Source organism: Micrasema longulum, unplaced genomic scaffold (genome assembly GCF_059751315.1).
Source record: "Micrasema longulum isolate JH-2025_06_02 unplaced genomic scaffold, ASM5975131v1 h1tg000682l, whole genome shotgun sequence".
Taxonomy (NCBI): Eukaryota; Metazoa; Arthropoda; class Insecta; order Trichoptera; family Brachycentridae; genus Micrasema; species Micrasema longulum.
Genome location: NW_028277878.1, coordinates 111,536 through 138,739, shown reverse-complemented (window position 1 = coordinate 138,739; position 27,204 = coordinate 111,536). Strand labels below are relative to the sequence as shown.

General features: G+C 30.0%; 1 protein-coding gene and 1 long non-coding RNA gene across 2 annotated transcripts in view; one reads left to right on the top strand and one right to left on the bottom strand.

Moving 5' to 3' along the window:
• LOC148279673 (uncharacterized) overlaps positions 1 to 27,204 on the bottom strand; it is a gene marked incomplete at its 5' end in the record, with an annotated part of 532,408 nt that overhangs the window by 428,664 nt on the left and 76,540 nt on the right. The gene's annotated exons all lie outside the window — the stretch shown is intronic.
• LOC148279675 (uncharacterized) lies at positions 13,093 to 15,926 on the top strand. The gene is made up of 2 exons (XR_015822813.1): positions 13,093 to 15,203; positions 15,389 to 15,926. It is a non-coding gene; the product is annotated as an uncharacterized LOC148279675 (long non-coding RNA).

The window sequence follows — 27,204 nt, the reverse complement described above, 5'->3', positions numbered from 1 at the left end:
AATAACATTATTTTTTTCATGAGATTATCATTTATTTTGTAAACGAATTTAAGGCCACAATACTACCTAAACGGAATAAGCGCTTTAGGTATTTAAAGTACATACTTTTTCGTTCTGGCCAAGTATGACGAAACAAAAAATTCCACAAACGCAACAAACGTCATCCCACCTCCAAGTCTCAACCGTACTGAAAGAGAAATGATTTTGATTTTTGATGTATTTTAGAATTTTGCGACCGCCGCGCCATGCCGTGCGCTTGTAAATGTTCATACAAAATGGCTATTTTAGGAATTCGAATTATTCACAAGGTTTAACTGAATTACAGTGAACATTGAATTACTTTGATGCAATTTTAACGCATTTAGAGTATTATTTAATTTATTTTGTCTTAGATTGTGGAATGATTTTGGAATTAAATGTCTGCAATAGCAACAAAGATGCATATAGAAAAGGCATTTTCGTGTGTTTTTACGTAAGTTACATCATTTATTTTTCATGGGATTTTGAAAATGTTTAATTCGAAATTTCAATCAATGTATACCTTAGATATTTACCCAACTATCCGTATAGAAGTAACAATTCAATCATTAGAAGTATTTATTCTGATTTGGGTTACGCGAAGTGATGTTTCTGTGACCTGACTCGTAAACTGTATTTATTTCATACATTTATAATTAATTTGAGATATTTATGGATATGATTTAAATAAACATGTTAGATTTTTTTTAGAATTTCGACACAGAACCTAACCTTATTTCTACCATTATATTTGTGTTCATTTTACGCCTATTTTTTTACGCCGGTGTCTCTCGGAACGGCATCCCGGCGTGAAACGACGTTTACTTGCTGTTCTATTCATGTAAGTATTGCATTTTCTTGCTATAATTTAATTATGCCCACGTGGAAAGGCATATATCATAAAAACAAAAAATAACAAAAAACCGTTTTATTTAAACGTAAAATTGTATATACGCGGTGTTTCAGGGCCAGACCACAACACTTCAGAGGAATATTCCTCATGGTGAACATTTGAAAAAAACCTTTTTTTATAATCTCAAAATGGAGATAATTCTTTATTTCTCGGACAAGCATCCCTTTCATAAACCCCTAGCCTTCCCCTACACAGCCACTTCCCTTGTCCGCCACGGGTGCGTATCGTTTTGTTGTTCTAATAAGTTTATTCTCTCTTTTTTTAAGTAGGGTGGGAATAAGGGTACGTCGAAAGATGCTTTAAAATTACGAAAAAAAAAGATTTTGTAAAATAAATTGTTTTTGAAAAAAAAGGTTAGGATTTTTTTCCAAGTCCGCCATGAGGAATGTTCCTCTGAAGTTTCGCGGTCCGGTCCTGAAACACAGTGTTTTGCAACGAGGTATCATTTACAGTCATTGAATTTAGTCAAATAACATTATTTTTTTATTTTTTTAAAACGATAAAATTGACTTCACAGAGCTTTGCCTTAATGTTTTTGTTGAATTACTAAAAAAAAAACAAAATCACGTATATCCTTCTACGTGGGCACTATTCAATTGATACTCATTAATTAATTGATACTAAATAGTATTAGGTAAATCTGTCTTATAAAAAATACTCTTTATAGTAACTAAACATTACTATTTAAATGTTCCTCTCTTACGTACATCTAAAGATATAAAAATCAAAATATATGGATCCCTTAAAATAAACCAATCATAACATCACTTTTTAACATAATTAATACTGATATTAAAAAGTGGATCTTCTAAGGGAAATTAAAGGAAGCAAATTGGTAATCAATGAAAGTCGTAAATTCGATAAATAAGGGGTGTTAAACAATGGTCTTTAGAATCAATGTGAATGCACAGTGAGTAAAATACATGTACATGACAATCAAATCAATATATATCGTCAACCTACCGTATTTGCACAAAATGATGCTTAGGATACGTCACAACACAATCATTGTAGCCTATTGCTGTCTTATCATGTACATATAACAAGAAATAAAAACATAAAACAATAAAATACGTACTATGGCTTAAATAAATGTTTTGTGCGGGCATCAATTTGGATCTCAAACATTGTACTGAAGCGCGCCAACTACTACTCCAAGAGGTTGTTTTTATTTATGAGTTTTTACTTTTATTTCCACTTGATTAATTTTTAAATCAAATCAAAAGATTCAAAATTTTACATGTTTCTAACTTAAATAAAACGCATATTTTTTTTTTAATATTGTAGTTTCTACTTTTCATAAAACACGTCGATGCATTTACAAAACAATTAGATTTTAGAGAAAGCATTACGAAAGTGCTTTCGTCAAAACACACAAAAGAAAGTAGTATTACGCTTTTGTAATATAAAATCTCACAAACCTTCTTTTATGCTAAAGTTTTAAAAACTTGAATGCGCCTTTAAACCCAGAAATCCTTTTTAAAATATTAGAAGTTGCAAAAGTATGCAATGTTTTTAATAAAAATAGATCTCATCTTAAAAGTTCTTTAATCTGTGCATTTCTTCCGAAAACAATGTGCTATGCTCATCCTATGTAAAAAAACTAAAACGTTTAGCTATGAAAAAAATACGGGAGACGTTAATCTATCGTTTTGGCGTCTAAAATATCTAAGAATATTTGCGTGTAAAACCTTATGCCTATTAATCTGATTTATGTCTTAAGACCGTTGAGTCGACAATTTACTTGCTGATTTATTAATCATCCTAAATAAAATGCAAACATATTAAAATAAAAGTAGTAAAAAAAAGTCATAAAAAGTATGTACGTTAAAAAAATAGAATATTATTGAAAGAACAGGAATCTAAAATATGTATTGGCAGCCTATCAATAAAATCGCCGTTTTTGATAGATTTTTTTTTAATTAATCTAAATATTTTCCCATATTATCAATACAATTTCACCATTTTATTGCAGTTAATTAATGCCTTTGCTGTTAAAGGCATGTGGGAGGGGGGCGATAAATAAAAAGTCATTTTCCATCGACTATTCTAAATTTAAAAAAAACCCTGTAAAAAGTTATCCAACAAAAAAAAAAGAATACAAACATTTATTCAATACGTACATATTACAAAAAAGAATAAAATACATGAAAGAGACTCATGTCAAAGTAGTAGGAGAATCCTGCTCCAGGAAACCCCTTCGGATACATGGAACAGATCAATATCCAGAGCGATGTTGTTCAGCATAGTGGTAGCCCTTCCAACAGGCATAACCATAGGCAGGTTGGTTCTATATTTTGGAATATGAAACAATCTATGCTGACGCTAATCAGTCAGAACAAGCTTCAACAAATGTGGTGGGTGATGGGAAGTCTCCAACTTCAGATCTTGCAGCTAAGACCGTCTGCCGTGAAGTGTGTGGCCGAGCGTTGTCATGAAGCAGCAATGTCGATATTCAATTGACCAGCTTCAGTTATTTTACTGCAAACTTCTCCATCATTGGCTGCAATTCTAGATAGTAAATATCTGCAGTTACAGTTGATGCCAATGTAATAAAGCTATAGTGGATAACTCCGAAACAAGACCACTATATTGTTACCATTTACAAACATAATATATAAAAGTCGTAACTTATATCGAATTATTAAAAAATTAAAACAATATGCGTATACTAAAAAAAAAACTTTTTTAAAGCCAACTCAAATAAGATTACTTTATAAGAGATAACTTATCTGCTACACAAATATTTTATAACTTACATTTAAATGAAATAATAATGTTTGTTCTCTTATTTCTAATAGTATTTCCTTATAATATAACTGTACAGTTCGGTGCATCGACGAGTTCTGTGTATTCGTGCATTGTTAGGCATGAGCCCTTTTACAAACCACTACTTTGTGATGAACGCTTATGATTGTCGTACAAGATCCATTTCTTGTCGCAAGTAACGACCTGACTCCAATTTATGGGTCAAGAAAGGAATGCAGGCATCGACACAAACTTGCTGGTAGCGTTCATTCAGCTCATAAAGCACTCACTTCTTAAGCTTCTTTAAATCAACAACTTTATGGTCATAACTTAATGTTTTGTCACTGAAGTTGAAAACTACTGCCAGCTCAGCCGTAGTTTGAGATGGATCCGCATCCATCTCAGTTTTTAATTTCTTATATTCAATCTGATTGTTTGATCTTCCACTGGGTACGTTGTTGAGGTCGAAATTTTCCAAATAGAAGCGATCACACTAAAAACGTGCGGTGTGTTTACTTTTAGTGTTAAGACCGTGCATTTCATTAATGTTGCGTGCCGTCCTCGCCGCATCAGTACCGCGACACGTAAAATCGGAAATTTCATACGTAAGCGCTAAATATTTACAAAAACAAAAATTGCAATTCTCTTTATTCTTTTCACCTTTTTTTACTTTTTAACCTGCCACAAAAAACGAACTAAGGATATAATACGAGTAATATGAGTAATGCAAATTATCGAACAACGATAGAATGGTGAGTTTTCTCTCGAAATTTGCTGAAATACTGAAATATTATGCATGTACTTCTAAGCGTAAGACTACCGTCATAATCTTACCTTCATGTAACAAAAATGATTAAGATACGACTCGATCGGTGTACCAATGCAGTGCCCTATGCACCATTAGGTGTGGAAAGGGAATTATGATGATGCTAATGATTTCTATTTTTAGTAATTAACCTCTTTGTTTTCATTAATATACCTATGTTAGCGTAGATTTATAAAAAAAAGGGTTCACTCACAACTTAAATCTACTTTTGTTAACTTTTGTACACATAACCACTAATTTTTTTTTTTATAAATAACGTATTTGTAATTTTGTAAAAATTATATTTTTAAAATGTAATATTAATTCCTTTACGAAAATATATTTTCACCAACCAATGATATGTTTTAAGCTTGGTTATGTCTGAACCATTTCCTCTTTAAAAAATACCTATCTTTTGCTATTAAAATACCGCCATTTAAAAAAAAGCACAATAATATACATCAAATAAACAAACGTACCTTTTTTTTATTTTATTTCAATTACTTACCTGTCATTAAATGTTCTTCAAATGGTTTTTTTACATACCGACCGCCAAATTATTGATTTTAGATTAAAGGCAACTTAATATCACTTTATACTGCGTATCGTTTTACCAATTTAATATGATAGGAGATAGTAAACTTGTTTTCAATGTTTTAGAAAGTTTCAGTATTATTCCAGAAATTATATAATAACATGTACAAGGTGCGGAGTAATGCATTACTCTATTTTACGTATGTCCAAATGATTGAAGAAAAGGCTGGATTCAAATCTTAATTTGTTGCAATAGAAAGGAAAACATTTTTGAGGGAAGAATATAGAAGTCCAGGGATTTACAGAGATAAAGACCTATCATTGGCTTGTTTAATTGGCCATCTAACATACTTTGTAGTGGCTAGTTTGACGTTCCAGGGACACTGACATATTTCAAGGAAAAATCAGATATTAAATTAATATTTTTATCTCATTTTTCCTTGCCGGAAATCAAACTTGAAATTACAGGCGTCGTGGCGCAGCTAGTTAGACGGCCGACTGTGAAACTGGCGTCACGGGTTCGATTCCCGCCAGTTGAAAGAAAAAAATCATAGAAATATTTTTTTCTCAATTGATCTGGGTGTATTTTTCATTACCTCCTCTTTCCCACCTGCTGACAATCCTCTAAAATAGAGACTTAGCCGGTTATTCCTTTTTTTTAAATGAAGGTAGGCCAGCAACTTTTGGTTAGTGTTTTTGAAAACAAAATCTAAAGAATATGAGATTTTGAACTTTGTGTTTTATCATGCATTTTTTCATAAATAATTGTTATTAACAATGAAATTTCATGTGTGTCCAAATATTTATAAACAAGGTTAAATTCCACTCTCCGAGGGACTTTTTAATAACCAATTGGCCTTTAAGTGTGACAGAGAGAAACTTTTTTGAAAAAAAAACGTGGAAATTTCGGTATTTAAAAAACAATTTTACTTCTGCTGCTCTGAATTTTAATTGTTTAAAGTTTGTTGATAAAAAAAAAATCTTATTTTAACATAAAAAGTGTCATTTTTTGTTTATTCAGAATGTCGTATTTTATGATTGTAAGGCTGTAGTCGGTAATACTTAATATAATATGTATTACCGAAGGCATAATTTTACGTAGAAATAAAGGTAAAATGTATGTGATTAAAAATGCTTGTATTTCTTTTTAAGAGCGATAAGATTCTACATTTTGTTTCGGCCACTTTCATGTTCAATTTATTATCTTCAAATTATTACATGGAATTTTAGTTCAATACTTAGTATTTACATGAGAACCCAGATACCTAAGTTTAGTCTTAATTTGAAATGGCGCAATCTGCCGGTCTAAAACATAAGATATTTTAGTAATGTAAAACTTTAAAGTATATTTTTTAATAGAAATACCTTTAAAAATAATTGTTTTTATCTAATTTATGTTTTGTATTTTTGCGCGATTAAAAAAAAAACTTTCGTATTAAAATGGCAAAATCGTATGATTTTCTTATTTTGCGTATGTTTGACGAAACTTCAGCTTTAACTGCGCTATATGTTGTGCGTTGCTTCGACCTGGTCCGCAACTCTCATAATATGAAATACAATGATAGATCGGAGTTCATCTTAAGAACTCTCTGAATTAAAAAAAATCTTCAGGTTTCTTTATAGAGAAACATAAAGTACTAGCATTTTCAAAATAAAAATTCGTAAAGAAATACAAAACTGCTTATAAAAAAATTTCAAATATAATGTTTTTTAATGTTTGGACAAGATGGAACCAAAAAAGCATTGTCTAGAAAAATTAAAACCAAAAAATATAAAAATACGAAACCTCATCACGTTTTTTTAAATATGGTGAATATGGCACTGAATTGTCAAATTCAAGTCAATATATCTCGATCTTATAGGAAATGGATCTTGGAATCTCGAAAATGGTAGACAGATTCAGCAAACACTTCAGTACTAGGAGGCCTCTTTTCTCCAATCGATTTCGTTTTTCAGGATTTTTACTTGGGAGTGGTCATCGAGTCAAAAACACTAGTCCATGGTTTTTGTTCTGTTTCACACCTAGAGCTGTATTCTTCGTATGCACGGACACAGAATAACAAAATAAATAAGAATTATTTCAAGGTTTCCTTAAGTTAATGGTTTTTAAAAAAACTCGCATTTACTAGCTAAGGTTGCAACTCATTTAATTCACCTAAAAATTGAAGAATTTTTAAATATTTATCTACGGTCCCTACGTACCTATTCTATTGAAATTATATTTTTTGAGGTTGACAGGAGAGCGAAAACGAAGCTTGATATTATTTTAGAAGTTAAATTTAGAAAGGTTTTAAATTTAGAAAAAAAAAACGAAACTAAAATTTCTAAACATGTGTCTACTGTATTTTAATCTCCAACCTGTAAACCTCGCAAAATGCAGATATCAATGTTAACTTGGGAACCGTTGATATGCATAATTAGATTTTGTTTTTACATTTACATTTCCTGATCAGAAATATTCTTCATATGCGTAAAAATCTGTCAATCCTAATAAAAACTTATTTATCAAAGACCAAAAAATACATGTCTGTGATTTAACTCACATAAAAAGGTATAATATTTAATCGATAAAATGTGAATTTAGTAAAAGGTATTAATTTTGTGGGCGATTCTGCCAATTATGATGATTTAACATGAAAAGTATCTGCTGCTATTGTCTGCATTCACATGCAATAATATCATTAAATTTTGGTATATTCTGCTAGAATAGCATTGTTAATGGAACTGCTCATTAAATATATCTGCTCGCTTCAATCTGTGGTTCGCAAAGTTTTTTTAAAAATGTTTTTTTTTATTAATGAGATACACATAACAAATTATAATTAATAGATGAAGAAATGGATTTAGAAAAATTAATTGTATTTTCTAAAAATGAATTCAAAATTATACATTAAAAAATATTTTTTATGCTACTAATAAGTCGTAGAAATTTTTACCTTACACTTATTACCTTAAAAGGTGATATTCCCCTATTGATCACATTATTTACAAAATTCAGTTATATTGATAAGCAAACCATCCGTTTGTTTTTTCTTCTTTGGATTTCTTACGCGTATTTTTTAATTAGTTTTCTATTATTTTTTTTTTCTTTTCGTTTTCTTTTCATTGAAATAATGCGGAGAAGTTACTTTAAATGTTTTTTTCCCAACACCACTCAAAAATCCACTTTTTATTGTTTTTAACTTTACTGAACTATCAAAAACATAAAAAAATATCAAGTCCTACTGATCTGCATAAAATGCAGTCCATCAGCAGGTGCTTAAAGTTAAGTTCTAATTTATATACGAGTACATATTCTTATCTCTTAAATTCATACATGTATTATTCATACATGTAAAATGTATTTCCATGTTAATCGAAAATATGTAACACGTGGAAAAATTAAAATTTGTCCAAATAAAAAAGAAAAACAAAAAAAATATTTACATTAAAATCCACGTTCTAAAAACCGTGAACATTATAAGCAAGGATAAAAAAACACATGCCCTCTTGATCTTTGATCTGCATCACTTCCGAAACTTCTAGATTTAGGCTCTGCAGTGCAAATGAGAAAACACTTATACACATTCGATGTGAGTGTGATGCTTTGCGTTATAAAAAGAGCCTCATCCTCGGGTGATCACTGGTTGAACCTGAGGATGTTAAAAAGCTTGCTTCCTGCCTAATAGCCCTTTTTTTCGGATCTGAGCTAGGAGGAGGAGATTGAGCACAATTTAAACTCTGGCCTTCCACACAGTAGCCAGGCAAGAGCCTATTAAGAAATAGACCTGGGCTTGAAAGGCGAGAAGTATTCACGAAAACCCGTCTCAATAGATCTTTACAGGTCGTAGTGACGTCAAAAGCTTGCATAGCACTGACCCTCACCACTAAGAAAAATAATAATGGGCATAGGGCAATACATTGGTTCACCAATTGCATACCTTGATCATTTTTATTGCGTGAAGGTAAAATGATCAGTCGTACGCTTCAGATTCCAGTCCAGGGACTTAAAAATAGTATGGTTTAAAAACGCGTTTTTAAATAAATATTTTATGTCAACTATGTCGGAAATCGAAACCGAGATCCTTTGCATAGTAGGCAAACGCGCTGACCACTATATCACAGAGCTGACAGGGTTTTTTTTATCTCTGTTTTTCTGTTATTGCTTTTGTTTTTGGTATTTATTTTTTACTTTTAATAAATACCAAAATCCGCGGTCCGTGGTTCGAATCCTACTCTTTCGAAACTTGATTCCCATTTCCTAATAGAGAGTTATTTACAACTCGTTGAAAATGGCCCTCAAAATAAAATATTTGGGTAAATTATAAGAACGCAAATATTTCTTTTTCAAAATAATACAAAAAAAAAAATATCCTGCACATTTTTCCATTTTTTTTAAATAAGTTAAATTCATCAGAACCAGATAACAAACAATTTATTTGTCAGTTAATTGAAAGCTGTCGCATTTAAAGAAATATAATTTGAAGATACGTCAGTTTTGATAAACTCCCTTTGAGGTTAAAGGAAAATTGAAAAGAAAACCGACAACTGGTTCATGAGGGAAAAACTTCAAGAACCTCTGCTTTAAAGCGATAGGGACCAACCCCGTCGTTGTAACAGCGGTTTGGTCATATCGAGGGTGAACAGTGAGCAGCCACATGACAGTTTAGGTGTTCGTTTGAAATGAGAAATCACTTTATTAAGTACAAAGGTCCGCCATTATACGTGGAATTATGTTTCAATTTAATCGAACTTTCGGTACTAAGCAAATCGCCTATTTTATCAAACGCTTAATTATTGTAATGTGATTAAAAATAAAACTAAATAAAAATTTAAAATAAAAACTATGTGCATTTTTTATTCAAACGTATCCGAGAGCAGCGAAGACGAATTCAGCTAATTTATTTGAATCATATTGGTTTAAGAAAAAAAAATATTTTCTTAAATTGTTATAAACACTAATTTTCATTTATTTATATATGGATATTTTTTGCAAAGATTTTTTTTAAAACTAATTTATAGCGATTTTTTTATTTTTTTACATCTCTACATTATGAACTCTTAAATGACTGTTGTAAATAATTCCTTTCCGCGCGGTGAAGTAACATCGTGTTACCATAAGCAAAAGACGGAATATTCTAAAGTTCAGACATTTGAAATAAAATCACGGGGACATACTGATAAATAATTTCTTTTCCATATTTTATAAAAATAAACAAATAATTAAGACCTTTTATAGCAATACAAATTAAAATTCATAAATATGCCGATCATCTTACGAGCGTAAGTGCACCCCCCATCACTGTCAACAACCGTCTTAATTTTTTTTCACACAAACTCCGGCCACAGAAAAGCACCTCTGGCTTTTCTCAAAATCCGGAGTAAAAATGTCCATTTGAGGATTACAAAAATTATAACTTTATAATTTAAAAAAATAAGAGAGATATATCAAGTCTCGTATCTTATGTAGGCTAGTGGGAAATCACAGCTACACAAGATTTAGGGGCGTTTTTTTATTCATTTTAAGTCAAAAACACATCTTGACTTGATGTTTTAAACAAGATATTTTTTATCATCATATTATACTCCTTGTTTGCACTTAGTGATGCATGTGGTACCGCATTTGTACAAAATTCTAAGAACATTTATTAGATTATGGGAAAATAATCAGTAACTCGTTAAGTCCTATGCCAGACAGATATATAACTGTCCAAAAACTCAATTTATAATCCATTTATTTTAGGTTTCCTTTGTTGAAAGTCTAACTCGCATGGTAGGCAAATACGTTGAGCACTAAACCACCATACTATCTTATGAAATTTGCATATTATAAACGGGTAGTATTAAATTGATTGTAAAACTCACGAACATATTTTCAAACCGTATAAATATAATAAGTGTTAACAAAAGTTTTGTCTGTTTTTTTCTCAAATGAAGAGAACTAGAGGACACAACAAAAAAAAACCGCATTTTGCTTTATAATGTGTTTACAATTCACTGCCAAAATTGGCAAAAAAAATTAACAAAGCACATACTTGTAATACAAAATAAAACAAAATTACTGTTTCACATGTAAAAATTGAGAGAAAATGTTCCTAGCAACTTCATAAGATAAAAAAATACTTGTTCTAAACCCACATGTATTATATATATATATTTATATATATATATTTATGTTTATACTTTATTGATAAATTTTAATAAAAATAATACTATCAAAACATTTAACATAAAGTTAAAAAATTAAAAACATATTTATAAAAAATGACAAACTAATGAATATAATAAAATTAAATTTATAACTACTCAAAAAATTGAAAACTAACAATCTGAATTCCAAGAGCTAAATCGAAGTTTTAAAGAAAATTACACATTTTAAAAATATAAACATGAAAGAGAAATAAACATTGACTTTTGAAGGCAGTATTAAATTTTAGCAAAATATATTTTATATTATTATTACTTATTGAATTCGGTACAATTTTTACCATTTTATTTTCCTTTTGGTGCTCATTTTAAAACTTGTAAAAAAACTGAAGCAGCTTATATAATGTTAACACCTTGTACACTGTCTGACGATCAATATCATTTAAGTCAAATAAATTGATAATTAATTGAAAAAATGCGATCCCAACTTTGTCGTTACAATGTGTCATTATATTTTCAACCCTTTGCGCTCTATCTCCAGAAACCTTTTATCACGTATTTTGATTAAGAAGACGAATGATACTTGTACTACACGTAGTTTATTTATCCAATACGTTTGCGCCTTCAGCGAGGCCAAGATAATAGACAATGGACGAGAAAATGTGTTCTGCGAGACATTATTCAGAAGCACTAGACCACGATGCTATCTTGATTTATGAAACTTGTCAAACGCTGCAGGACTGCGTCGTATAGAGCAAGAAAATAGAATCAAACACTGCAACAACTTGTGGGTTTTATTGTGTGTAACACCAACACAGCTATTTTAACGAGGAAATTTTTTTGTATAAATGATTTTTTTACATTGGAAAAAAGTAGGTTCCCAAATCGACAAAAAATAAATACCCGTTCCAAGATGAGCTTGATTTTGAAAAAGTACATTAAGGTGATTCTTAACGAAAATATGAAAGTAATCATTCATATATGGTGCTTTTATAATTTATTTTTTTAAATGCTATTTTTACGTTTATTTTCCATGGAAATTTTACAAAACTTGGTTTGCAGAAACTTTACACTATATTGATTGTAAGAAATACCATAACAATATAATTTAGGTCCTTTTCACAAAATGGTATACAAAACAAAAAATGAGATAAGATATTTTTGGTTTTGTACACCATTATGTGAAAAGGACATGCGTTATGTTGTTATGGTATTTTGAAAGATCAATATTATGTAAAGTTTTTGCAAACCAAGTTAAGAAAAAATTTCATTGAAAATAAACGTAAAAACCGCACTTTTCAATAAAAAATTATAAAAGCACATTCTATGAATGATTTGTTTCATATTTTTGTTTAGAATCACCTTAAACATCTCCGTAGATGTTCTCTGTACATCCTCACATACTTCTGCACTCCTTTAACAACTAACCTCACAAATTAAAAATTATTAATATTTTTTCCAGTTTCAACGTAGTAATAAATAAATATTTTATTTAAAAATTATTTTATCTTGTCAATATTTTTTGTAAATTCTTTTAGTTAGCAATAAAAAAACTTTATTTTATTATTTTCACCGTATCCATATATAAACAAAAAAAAAGGTTCGCATACCTACCTTTATTTATCTAAAAACATATTTATTGTACTTTAGTTATTCATATAATAATCCCACACCAAGCAGAAGAGATTGTCTTTTTCTGTGTGGTATTCTGTTTTTTTTCTTTGTTTCTACTTTTGTCTTAATGTATATTTCTTTTGATTTTTATTTAAAACGTATTAAATAATGATAATAAGAAATGCAACAATCTTAACATCTAAAACTTTAATCAATCGGATGGCAGTAAATAATCATTTTGAGTTTGCAAAACGTTTTGTAGTTAATATTTTTATTTTATATTTACTTAAACAAGCAATTTAATGCCATTGCCAACAATAACAAAATATTTTTTTTCTATTTGTACAAATAATAAATGAAAACTTGTTTAAATTTATATCACTTCAGTCTTTAGTTTCAAAGTTAAAAAAATTACCCGTGGACCACATTTAGTTTCCGAAAGGCAAAACACAGGCATAATTAATTTAGTTATACGAGTACTATGTATGCATGTGAAAAAGTATCATTAAAAACAAATGAAAAATAAATAAATAAAAAATACCCTTCACTTACAAGCAAAAATGTTGTATGTGTTGAGATAGCAATTCTAAACAGTCCATTTAGTTCATTGATAAACCATGTCTTATGTGTAACAAAAAAAATCATAAAAATAATTCAAATTGAAATGTGCGTGCTTACGAAAGCAAAAAATGCACATCTACGTGGTTTACTGAAAAGCACTCACACTAACCAGGGGCTTATTAAAAATTTGAATGTACTGTCCGTACATTATCTCTGATTTTTTTAACTTATCTTAGAAAAGTGGGCATTTATATTTTTATTTTCGAATAAATTTCGGTAAAACATAAGAGAAAATTTTTAATTTTTATACAAAAAGTGTAAAGTTGTGAATATGAGCTTTACAAACCTTTTAACGAAAGCGTTACTTTCAAAAAGAAATGTTCTTTCATAATATCTACCAACGAAATACGGAAAGAGCTTTCGGTAAACCGTATTTACTTAAACGTTCACAAAACTACCACTAAAATTTTCGAATATTTTTTTAGAGATTAAGTACGATTACTTCAAAACTATTGGAACTATGAATCAAAATAAATGTAACGATTTCGCTTCCAATGGGTGGAGATAGCGGGTATACGGACCAAAGTTTTAAAACATTCACGCGGGCTAAGTTCCGTGGTACAGTTTACTAGTGGTAACATCCCATCAGGCAGGGGTGCCGCCGCACTAACATTGCGGTACGCCCACCCCATAATTCCGCGCGATTTACAGCTGTAATTAAAGCGCGAAGCGTACCTATGCTCATTCTCAGTCTGTATTATGTATGACTCTCAGATTCAACTTCAGCCAACTCCAACTGGAGTTTATAAAAGCGGAATTCGCGCTTATCGGGGCAAGTGCGAAACGGAATTTCGTTCTTTGCGATTCGCCAAAATTAATTCGGTATCATCACCAATAAATTCACCCCAATGTGATGCGGGGAATAACTGCGATGAAATCATTTGCGATATCAATATAAAATTCAGTCCGATGATCCCAGCGAGTCAGACTCAAATGTTGTTTTTAAATGAGGAAATCCATTATCTTTTCCATTTGCTGGTTTTTCAATTCCCAACTATTTTCCCGTTAAACTCACAATTGTTCAGATATCTACCCCATCCCACCATTTTTTTCTCTTTCAAGAGAACGCTCACTTCACCGAGAGAAAGATCAAATAATATACTGTTTTTGAAGTCTGTTTCATCGCTCGAAATGCTTTACATCTAAGAGACTATTTACGCTTCCAAGTTTCTACTTTTATATAGAATTCGTGCAATATTCATCCTCTGGATGTTGTGAAGAGTTAAAACACTTAAAGAGAGCGAAGTCGTAAAGCCTTTATCCCTCGTCTCTAACAAAGTGTCGGTTTCCTGTGTATCTGGACAAATTCTTGCCCCCAGCTGAGATATGAAAGAACTCGCAAACAAAGAAAGCGCACTTAAACTATTCGGAGTATCATTTGCTCATCCCTCAAGGCCAAAACGATTCTTTCTTGATTTTTTTTTATTCGTTTTTTATGATTCACTTTGCAATATTATGAGTGTTTTTTTTACAACTCCATTAATAAAAAAATGAAGATAAATGATAAAAGGGGGATTGGTAATTATTATAACTCAATGAGTATTCGCAACGCTTTTTAAATAAAATTGTCGTTAATAATGAAATGGGCTATATTTTATTTTATTTTTCTTGGGTGTAACGCGTATTTTTCATTTATATTTTTAACAAACCAATAAGCAAAATCATTTAACACGACAATTGTTACAGTATAAATAAGGTACCTACATAAAAAGAATCAACTAGTTACTTTGTAGATTATAATGTATTTATGATTTAAATGCAAATTGTCGATATGAAACTAAATCATAACTTTACAAATATTTTGAATAAATATTTGATATTAAAGTAGCATCTTTGTCACAACTCTTTCATACTGATTTTAACTACCTCACATTATATTATATTTTTTCGTGGGTATGGGTTTTTTTTTGTCGTTCACTGAAGCGTATATTCTTTAAATTTCTTTTTCTTGTTTCTAAGAGCCAAAATCACTCGCAAACGAGTGGAGGCGTATAAAAAAAAAAAAAAAGTAGCATCTTTAGAATCTTACTATGTTTTTTAAACCATAGCGCATAAACTTATATGAATGTTCCACAAAATAAACAAAAAACTTTGAATATTTTTAAAAGCTGAATAAATAAACATTTGTAGATACAGGATTAAATGAAAATATTGTATTGTAGATCTTTAAACCCAGGAAAGCTTACAAAACATTACCTATAGTCGTCACAGTATGCCGTTTTTATAACATTCCGCCAACGAAGAAAAATCTAATCTTAAATTATTTAATACAAGAATGATAAGAAAGGACGCCCGAAGGCAATAATGAGTTAAATAGGTATTAAAAAGAGTAGTAAGATATAAACAAGATAGAAAATTGTATTTAGTTCTGTCATAAGAATTATTTAGTTCAATATGATTCATGATAAATATTTACGCCACCTTTTCGACGACACCCGTCGAAATATTTGACGGGTTCATTGAGTAGTTTTGTTTTGATAGCGAAAGTGGACAAGTTTGTGTTTTTTTTTAAATATAAAGTTTATATTTGAAGCACTTACTTTGTGGTTATTCATTATAATAAAATAAATAAAACAACCTTGTTTTTAACCACTAGTTAGTGGTTAAAAACAGAGTTGTTTTATTTATTTTAAGTTTGTGTTTGTATGCAACCATGAAAAATGACAAATATTAGTGAGTGATTAGATTCGTTTTTGGATGGAAAGACGTGTGATTACTATCAGATGATATTGGTTGAATTAATGATACCATGAAACATTGTTTTTGATAAAGAGCGCCCAGGCTCAGGACCTTTGAGGAGCAAAAATGTTATCAATTACAACTGCTGCCAAACTGATTAACCTTTAAATGAGTATATTCTTGGTAGTGTTCAAAGCTTATTGTTCTTGTCTAGAGTAACAATTTTATTTGGAAAAAATCAATTATGTTCAAAATATGTCATAGAGCTAACTTAAATTAATTTAATTTTGAAATGAACCCAATTAAAAAAAATAGACTAACCAAATTTGATTATTTTAAAAGATAAAAACACTTAATTAGTTTTTAGAGATTTGTTATTTTCAAATAACAGCCCCTAAGCTTTGCAAATGTAAACAGCTCCTAAGTTTTGCAAGTAATAGTAAAAAAGTCTTAATAAAACGTGTTATTGGCTTTTTTTTTATTTTTGTTTTTTATATATGATCAATGTAGCTGTTAGTTGTCCGAAAAAATACGAAAAAATATGAAAAAAGCCTAAAAATTATTTTTGATTGTGCCATTGTTACTGAAATAGCGCACTCTAAGGTCACATTTACTCTTAAAAAACTTTAAAATATACACTGTTATTTCACCAAAAGACAAGATTTTTTTTACGTATTTAAATTGAGAGATACTGTTTTTTTTTTACAAAACGATGCATTTGACTGGTAATATATAATTTATGGTAGTTACAGCATTGATATAAGATTATAAAATTTATTAGGGCGTGCGGAATGTCATATTGTTTTATTGATTTATATGTAGAAAACAATTGTTTGGATGTAATTCAATATGTTTCTAATCTCAAAACCTCAAAACACTTATTTTCTAGAGTTACATATATCAAACTTTATTATAAAATGAGTTATTAAAGTAAATAATACAAGTTAGCTTGCTACTACGTCATTAGTGTTACCGTCAAAACCAGTTTTTGTTATTACATTACTGTATTTGAGTCTTAAATGTTGTCCTTAAAGTAAAGCGTCTTATATTTTGATACACCACATTCCAAGACAAAAGTTTTGGGTCCAAACCGCAGACTCTTCTTATAGCTTTAACAATGCTTGATAAATAATTAACTCAGGTCAACCATTACTTTTAGATATGCGACAGTTACTTGTTATATTAAAGTACCTTAGTACTTGCAAAAGCCTTTGTTCTCTATAATCTATTTGCAAAGTGAAGAAATGTACATGAAAACAAATGTATCTTCATAATGCTGAAATGATGAATGAAAACGTTTTTTTGACAAAAATCTCATACATTTTTTATTGCCTAAAAATACAAACACGATGGTTTTTTAAGTTCTTCATTTTACAATTGTTTTAGATAAACATTACTAATTTAACTATGTATTCGGAAAACAGCTTAAATTCTGTTTGATTTCTCTTTTAAAAAAATGTATGATAATAAATAATTTTAAAAAAAATATTTATTGTTTAATATTATATTTATGTATAATGCAACTACTTTTTGGCCTTTCATACTTACTGCCATTGGTATCTCTAATTGGTATAAGCTTAATCCATGCTTTTTTTTCAGTTATAAGGTCGGTAACACCATTATCCATCATATTTATTTATTTAACTTTTTGTACATAATGTTATTTGTACATTGGCGGGCTTATTGCCAAATGGCAATTTCTTCCAACCAACCAATAAAATAAAAGTTTTATTTTTATAATTCAAGTTACAAAAAATATTCTATAGAAAAATTTTTTTTTAAAAAAGTTAAAAATATATAAAAATAGAAATAAACGTTTATACCACTATGCGTCGCTTTTTTGCCTCTTTGTGACGCTATCCCGCATACATTCTCAACCGATTCACACAGACACGATTTAAATCGTTCCCACATTTGGTACATAAACATTTATTTATATTTTATAATTTCTGAAATTGATCTGTCCCATTTAAGCATCGATGGTTCTGTTATAAGTTTTGCTGATGACACCGTTCTTTTATTCAAAGATATGAAAGAGAACATATTCATGAGAAAGCCAAAAAACACCTTCATGTAATAAAGCCATGGCCCGAAACAAATTATTTAACTCTTTATAAATCTAAAACTTACTTCATTTCATTTCAAATCAGAATTGAAACTATTCTGAAAATGCTTATCTAAACATCGAATTATATAATGATAATTGTCTTAATAGTGCTCATTGTAATTTTCCCATATTGGATAGGGCAGATAATGTCAAATACTTACTTAGAGTAATTATTGATATAAATCTTAAATGGAAACAATAGATTTAAAATATTACAAATAAACTTGAAAGACTAACGTATATACTCAAAACAATAAGAAATATAATTAATGCAAAAGAACATTGAAATGTGTATTTTGCATTACGCCAATCAATTTTGGAGTACGGTATAATCGGGTGGGGTTGTGTTTTAGTTTTAACTAGTATATTTGTTGCACAAAAATTCCTAGCAAAAATAATTCTAACAGGCCTGATACAAACATCTACTTAAGAAATATTCCACAAATCATAATTTATAACACCGAAGTTATTATACGCTAAATCAATATTTGCTTACAGATTTAAACACTTTTCTAACTCAAACGAAAGACATAACCCCAACAATACATGACATACAAATAATACAATCACTAGATTCTCAGCACAAAGACCACTTTAACAAATACAAACTTTTACCATATTCGGACAAAAGGAGTTTGAGTATTATGCAGTCCATTACAACAATAAGTAACGAGAAAATGTTCAAAAAGACTATAAAAAATTAATAGTATAGCTAGATAGAAGTAAAATTGATTGTCTCATTCGCTCAAACCACCTGCTCCACAAACGTATTTTTTATGTTATGTTTTTATTTTTTTACTGTGCATTTTATAATATAAATAATAAAGGTATGGCACTTGTAACACTAGTCATATTATTGTTATTATTGGTTACAATGTGAAAAAAAAAAGTAAATGTAATGTAACGAAGCTTTCGTTTAACTCACATTCATATTTCACTCTTACATTCTCTTTCCAGCTTTTCAACTTTGACTTTAGGTGAAATTTTCGTAGTTTTTGTCCGTGAACTCCATCCATAAAATAGAATCACTGGCGTTTCAAAAAAGTGATTAGATTCCATTTCCGCGCCCCTAAGCATCAATTGTGCTTTTCCTTGATCTAGAGTCAAAAATCACGTCATCAATTATCGCCCTTTCATTCTCACCTACCTATATGTATTGGCAAATCTCCTTAGATGGAAAAGGGTATTCAAAACAATAAGGTACTACTCGAGACGCTTCGAACAAACTTTTTCCATTTCCATTTATCCTAGAATCACTATACATTCCTAGGACTGTCTCAAGGCCATCTCGACGAGTGTCCCCCCATCCGTTTAGATCACCGGCTAGAATTATTATTTCTTTTCTTTTCTCTCTGGTTTTTCTTCGCACATACTTTTCCTTAATACTCACACTATACATCTTCAACTGTCGAGTTGAGTAGAGCACACCTGATAATCAAAATAATGCTGGTTATTCTGATCTTAAAGGTGATCCACATAAGTCTGGCGCCAACATATTCATATACATTCAAACACTCTACCATTGTAGGAAAGAACATTGCCGCAATACGCTGACTTGCTCTTTCTGATTCTGGAACAGCATACCACAATACAAGTACGTCATTGTACTCGAGAGATCCACTCTCCTTTTTCATATACTAAATTATAAAAATTACATCTTCACTCTTATTTTTCATTACAAAAATTTAATTTTGTTATTAATTTTACACAATTCCTTATAATAAAGTTTTATTTTTATAATAATTGTTAATGAAATGTCACGACGTGAATGCGGATTCAATTAATACTAACTTATTTTTCATATTATCACACCGTTTATTCTTATGCATTCCTTATTGTATATTCTAAATGCTTATGCGGCACTCCATCCTCCTTTTTTACATCGATGTCGATAAGCTAAGTAAATCGAACAATGCACTGTAATTTTTATTAAAAATATTTCTGCTTATTGGTCTTTGAACACTGTAGATTTTCCTGATCTATTCTTAGAAAGATGTATTATGATAATGAAAATACATATTTCATTTTTTCTTATAGAAAAGGCGCTAAGCGCTACGCGGCTACCTTACTGATTATTTTTCGACTGGAATCATCGCTTTCTAACGCAAATGCGTTGAAAACATTAAAACCCGAGGAGAAGCAATGAGAGCCTATCTTTTGTATTTTCAGCGAATGAAATTCTTTCACGTAGAAGAGGCTAACGGGAACTTTTAGGCAAATACTAATTTCATATAAATACATTCGCTTAAGGCCTACATAATAAAATGAAAGGTAGTCTATTGGAGGGAGACTAAATAAATATTGGCTTTAAGAAGCAATAACAAGTCATTTTATCCATGATACGGGCAGAACTCAAAAGATTATCTCAATTTATTTAACCTTCATAAAATAAAGGAATATGCTGTTAAGTAATTCTACATTAAGGAAAATTTATTACTTTGTTGGCGTCATTTAATTATTTGGGCAAAGCACAATATTAATAAGTATTACCTTTATATTTTTACTCTGAACTAACTTACAAAGTACGCAAAAAAGTGTACTGCTAACATTTATAGTAGTTATTTTTTTATATAAGAGATCATTTGTAAGTATCGTTCATTTCACAATAAAAACGAATAAAGACTACTTATTTATTTTCATCGTTAAGTACAAAAATATAATATGTACTTTGACGGAAAAGAAATATCTTCCAGCAACTTAAGTTAGTACTTATATTATCAATACTTATATTACATTTTTTTAAGAATATTTAAGTACGCCCAAACCTCTATGTAATGGATTTGACCCTCTATGGAGATTCACAATTTTAGAATAACTAGTCAACAATTTTATCAACTTGTTGACATATTTGAGATGGACATTTAAATGACTGACTTTAATATATGTTTACAAAATGAAAAAGGATAAATTATTAAAAATTATTTCATATTACATATTTTTAATTTTTTTTTAGAAGGATCTTTTTACTAAGTGTTACTTAGTAAATACATAAGTTCATATTATTTTACCTTAATGGCGATGATACGAATGAAGAAATTCAATGTTATTTATTTCTTTTTTTTTTATTTGTTGATGGATTTTTAAACCAAGCTAAACATTTAATTTTTCGTTTTGTGTATCGTATTTTCAGCGCTATGATTTTTTAAAATTTTGTTATTTTGAAATTATTTCGCCTGTGACGTCACAAGTCCTAGTTGGAGAGTTCTGCTGATTGGTGAGTTAGCTTCTAGAAAACCGAAAATCTATCATAACACTTTATCAATGATCGATTTTAAGAACTACGTGGCGTGGTTAAAAGTAGTTCATTTATTTATATTTTCTTACGTTTTCATAAAACTTTGCCGTGTAATTGAATGCTCTAATTTTTACCGCGTATAAAAAAACCATTTTTTATGACCTATTTCCCGTAGCACTGAACTTCCTGATTGAGGGATATTTTTATAGTCAGGATGTCTTTTTAATAACATGCCATAAACTTTGAATATGCATATATGCTATATACTATATACATATATACTATATACTTTTTGATAACAAACTTAAATTTAACCATCACATTGACCACATTTCAAAGAAAGCGCACAAAATCTGTGAACTATGTGTAATTTATATCTAAGCCATTCAAAAGCCCAAAAATTTCTATTTCATTTGTTTGTAGTTTGCTTGAATTTAATTCTATAATATGGTCTTCTAATTGGAATATTCATATAACGCGGATTGCATCGGTGCAACGAAATTTTTTTTAAAGGTTAATATTTAGAATCGGATAAAATATTTTCATAATTAACTATTATGATCCTTTAAAGTACTTTCGTATCTTCAGTTTAGAATTCAGAAAGGTTTTAGTGGGTTTGATATTCTTGCACAAATTAATATCTAACTGTATAGATGCCCATGATTCCTTGCTCAGATAAACCTTAATGTACCTCGCCGTAACTTGCCTACCAATTCTGTTTTTAATGTGGGAAATTATAAAACTAACATCGGATTCGTTTCTCCTCTGCCAAGGATCTTCAGAACAGTGAACGAAATCTCATTAAACGGTACTGTCAGTGTGTTTCTACAGCAAGGGCAGGCATTTAAGAAGCAAGCAGTGTTGTCACTCCTGACTTGCGATGACACACTTATCATAGCCGCCTAGATTATGCCAAATTGATAAATTGATAATTTCTATTTAAGAAAGTTTCAAAATAATTTTATTATTATTTTTTTAATGTGTCATTTAGATTTTACAGACAAATTCGAAATTCCAAATATGGGGCTTGTTCTAAAATGATCATGAAATCTTGGTTTTCTGATCCGTGAGTCCACATTACCACAAAACCACAACTCAGAAAATGATTAAATATGATAATTTATGTCGCATTTACCCGGAATATAAGGCAACAGACGTAATCTGTACATTTTCCACATGGGATTTTACGGGTATAATGTAAACGTAGAAGAACATTTTTTTTTAATTTGCAAGATTATTGAATGAATGCTGATCGTACCCCCAATAAAATTCTAAATTCTACTCCAAAAGGCAGGCGAAGCAGGGGTAGACCAAAAATGACGCGAGAACAGTTAGCCTGATGAACTGAAGGAGAACCAAAGGGTGCAAAGAGAAATTAAGACAGATTTTGGAAGAAACCAGGGTCCACAGCGGGCTGTAGTGCTACCCATGAAGCATGCAGCGTGCAAATTTAATTGTGTTTAACCTAACCGGACCGAAGGGGGGGATACAAATCCCTCATAGACCGATTTTAATTCGATAACTCGAGTATTATTAAAGCCATTTGCCCTATATTTTTTTATAATCATGAAAATAACAAAATAAAGCATTTTCCTGTTTTTTTTAATCTTTTAATATTAAAACACATTAATAATACAAGGGTTGATTTCATTTTATGTTCAGAAGCATTCAGCAAACTTACAAAAATGAATAAAATATACGAATGAGTTTACGTGAAAACATGAATAAATTGTTAAACAATCATAAACCTCTTTAACTTTTTACTCTCGTGACGCTGTAGGCAAGTAGGCGCTGTGGTTGTTTGGTCCCCCCGTTAGGATCATGAGTAATTTTTGTATCCTTAGTGAGGAAAGTTTGTAGTTTTTTTCAACAGTGATTTCATGTGTTATCGCCCATTATACGGTGTTCCATTGCAATGGTTACCCCATGCCTATTAAACTCACGCCCTTCCCTCACTTTTTACTTTTTTTCCCACAACATCAAACATTTTCATAAACTATAATCAGTGCTGTATCGGTCTCGTGGCGTAACGGTCAGCGAGTTTGCCTACCATGCAAGAGGTCTCGATTCGATACCCGAAGTTGTTACTATAAAATATTTATTTAAAATGGTATTTTTACACAAACATATTTTATTGTCCTTGGACTGATATCTGAAACGTAAGACTGATCATTTTACCTTTATGTAACAAAAAAAATTATCAAGATATTGTACGTGCACCAATTGCTGCTGAAAGGGAATCATGATGATAATCAGTGTAGAAGGGTTACCTACTTAAAGCATGTGGTTTCAAATCGGCATGTTGGTTTTATGTATTTTTGCAAAACCTATGGTGAAGTTGTATATTAGGTATTGCATGTTAGTTTTATTGGTGTCCTGGCGAAGAAACGGGAACGCCTAGAAATCAATAGATTTGGAAAAGTCCGTAAGTGGTTAAGTATAAATATTTAATAACATTAAGCACAATTTTTTACTTACGTACTAAGGAAACTTTGTCCAATTTATATTACTTCAGTAATACGGCATGCTTTGGGTTAAGCAAATAAATTATTTTATTTTTCATCTCGATACTTTATAAGTTCAAATTCTAAGAAGTAAATTGTTGAAAGCATAAGTAATAAAACCTTCGCTGCCAAGCTTATTCAAATTGTATTTTATTGAATATAACCTCTGAAAGTAAGTGAATAAATATTAAAACACATTTTATTACAGTTTCTGAGTGAGATGATGCTTACGGTATAAGGCAATTTATTAATTTATTTATTCAGTGCAACACAAGGCTCTTGGTCTCATAGAGTAAAGAATACGTTATTGTTTTTTTGTAATATATATGTATCTGTTCAAGTAAAAAAATAAAGTAAACTATACGAGTACTTTACATATTCTCATGAACTTATTATGGCTTTTTGGATATGTCTGTTTTATGTCAAAAAAAAAAACATGAAAAAAAAGTACTTTAAGTAGGTAGAAATAAGAACACTTTTACCTGATTTACAAATCTTACTGTTTTTTAAAAAGTTTTTTAGAAAAAATATAAGCTACGTTTCCCATTACGTAAAAGAAAAAAACATTTTTGTGTTCATAATAGGGAGTGACGTCTTACAATATTATGTTTATTTTATTTTTAATAAGTAAATATTTTCAGTTCTACTACTACTACTACTACTACCACCACGCCATTTCCCCGTAGGGATAGGCAGAGAAAATGGACCGCCACACGTCTATTCTGGCATATATTCCTTGTTACAAAAAAAATATACGATGTTTTCAATCAGTGCTAAACGAAAGGGAGTTTTGAATATAATTATTTCATTGTACTTATTTTTTAACATATTTTGTTTTTTTTTAAGCTTTTGCATACATGTACTGTATTAAAATATTAGAGAATATACCTACATAATTTGCGAAGTTGTTAATTGTTGTTTGTTTGTTAGATTATTGGTAATAATTATTTTATTTCAAAATAACAAGGTTTTCCGTCTTCTGTTGTCAGAAAGTGAAACTGGAGCTGGAGAGATGAAATTGTTTTACACAAAATCATAGAAAAAATAGCCGTTTATTTACTTTATAACTTGTTTACATTTACATTACATTTTTTTTTTTTTTTTACATTTTTTTTGCACCACAACAGGTCAGGAGGCCTAATTACAGTGATGAATTACATCACAGAGCACCCAGGCTTGAGAAAAATCACATTTTAATTTTTGTATTCTCACCGGGAATCGAACCCGGAACCTTCCGTGCGTGAGTCAAGCGTCTTGACCACTACACCACGGAGGCCGCCGTATATATGTATGTATGTAGATGCAGGTACAAATTATGAAAAAAATTGTAGCTTACATATGAAAAAAGTCACTGTTCGCCCCTGACATGCACACACGATGACAGTTCAGATCTGATTGCGGCCGGAGATAATATTGGATACCCACGGTAGGGAATTGCAACATCTTAACCAGAGTCCAGTAAGTGGCAAATAAATTTGAGCGCCTCAACCTAGTAAATGTGCTAGTTGATGTGGCGGAACCTTTTATTTGCCCACTTACCGACCTTTTTAGCTACCGGTTTCAAGACGGACTCGAAGCCGGTAGACAAACATATTATAAACTAATATTTACTAACATTACTTATTACATAATTCGTTAAAATCCGACAATATTATTTATCCTCATAACTTGGACTCTTAAATTAAGATTTTGATTTAGACATAAAAAAATATAAATAGTAACAATTTATCGTAAGCATGAATGAACTAACAAAAAAATGAAAATCAAGCGATTAAAACCTACAAAATGTGAGAAAATCGTTATTATCATGACGTTGTATGTGATAATACCTTCATAATATTATTTTTTCTTGTTTTTCGTTTTCGTTTTTTATTTTTATTTAATTGAACAGGTTCCAGTAAAACATTTTTTATGTGTTTAGATAAATACTGTTACAATTATTTTTTTAATATTTTCCACATAAATCTGAAATTTTTGTATTTTTATAAAAACACATAACCTTAGGTATTTACGGTAAATATCAATATATTTATATAAATAATAATATCACGTTATAATGTTATAAATTAGTCATATACGCGTAAAAATTGTTTCTCTATGTACAATATTTTATCCCTCTTTTTATTAAAATAATTTAATTAAAAAAGTATTTTACTTGTTGAAAGCATAAGATATTTTTTTATATCGCTAATAAAGAACGCTGTTAAAAGAGTCGCCCCTAAAATAAATAATATCAGATCCTGTGAAATACGGGAGGCTATTTATTTTCTAAGATAAGCAAAGTAGCCCAAAAATCGCATTTCCCGCCAATCTTTCTTTTCTTTACATATTTTATTCTTACGGAGACGTCTGTACGTACGTTTTTCATCCACAGGTCATTTGTCGCTTGGACGTGATCCTCTCAGGTAAAAGGCTTCGAAGGAGGTTTTTTTCAACCCCGCAGAATGTATATTTTTTTAAGTAACGGGATTTTGTAAAACTTTAGGCCTCACGTTTCCCATTTCTGGTTATAGCAGATAATCTTTTTTTGCTCTTTATATTCAATTTCCGACGTTCATGTCCCTTTGCAAATACATTTCGTTAAATTATTTATTTATTAGGGTAAAGAATCGACTACGGCTGATCAAATATTTTTTATTATTATCCTTTTTTGCCAAGGAAAAGGATATGGGTTTAGATTTTATTTCTTTAAGTTCATTAGAGCTATAACTAAAGAATCTAAAATTAACTAAATTATACGAATGAACAACAGTAACCGATCAAATTACTTTCTTTATAATAATTAAGCCGATATTTGATATCCCTGATTTATTGAAGCCAAGGTTGAGTAAAATATTTATTGTATTTTATTATTGTCAAAATTTGAGGACGTCCTAGAAACAAAATAGCGAATGTATTCCTGGCAAAAAAAGAAAATATATTTCTATTGATCGGGTTTGAGAAGTTAGAATTTGTGTTATGAAATATTTTGGTTTAAAATCACAAACCATAAAACATAATGTGCGTTATTATATATATATGTATGAGTATATACCAGGATCGTGCGGTGAGTTTGAATATTAGAGAAGCTGTCACTCGGTACTAGGTACATTGGTAAAATATGGACCTACTACAAACACAGTAATTCGACTTGAGTGCTTTGACATAAGCTAAAAAGTAATTTTACGCCATTATTTCAGCGTACAAGAAATATTTCAAACTTGATTATTAAAATACCATTGTGAAAACAATTTAAATGCTCAATTTTTTATAAAACAGTCACACAATATATGAAAAATTAACATCTATTGGCTAGTTAGA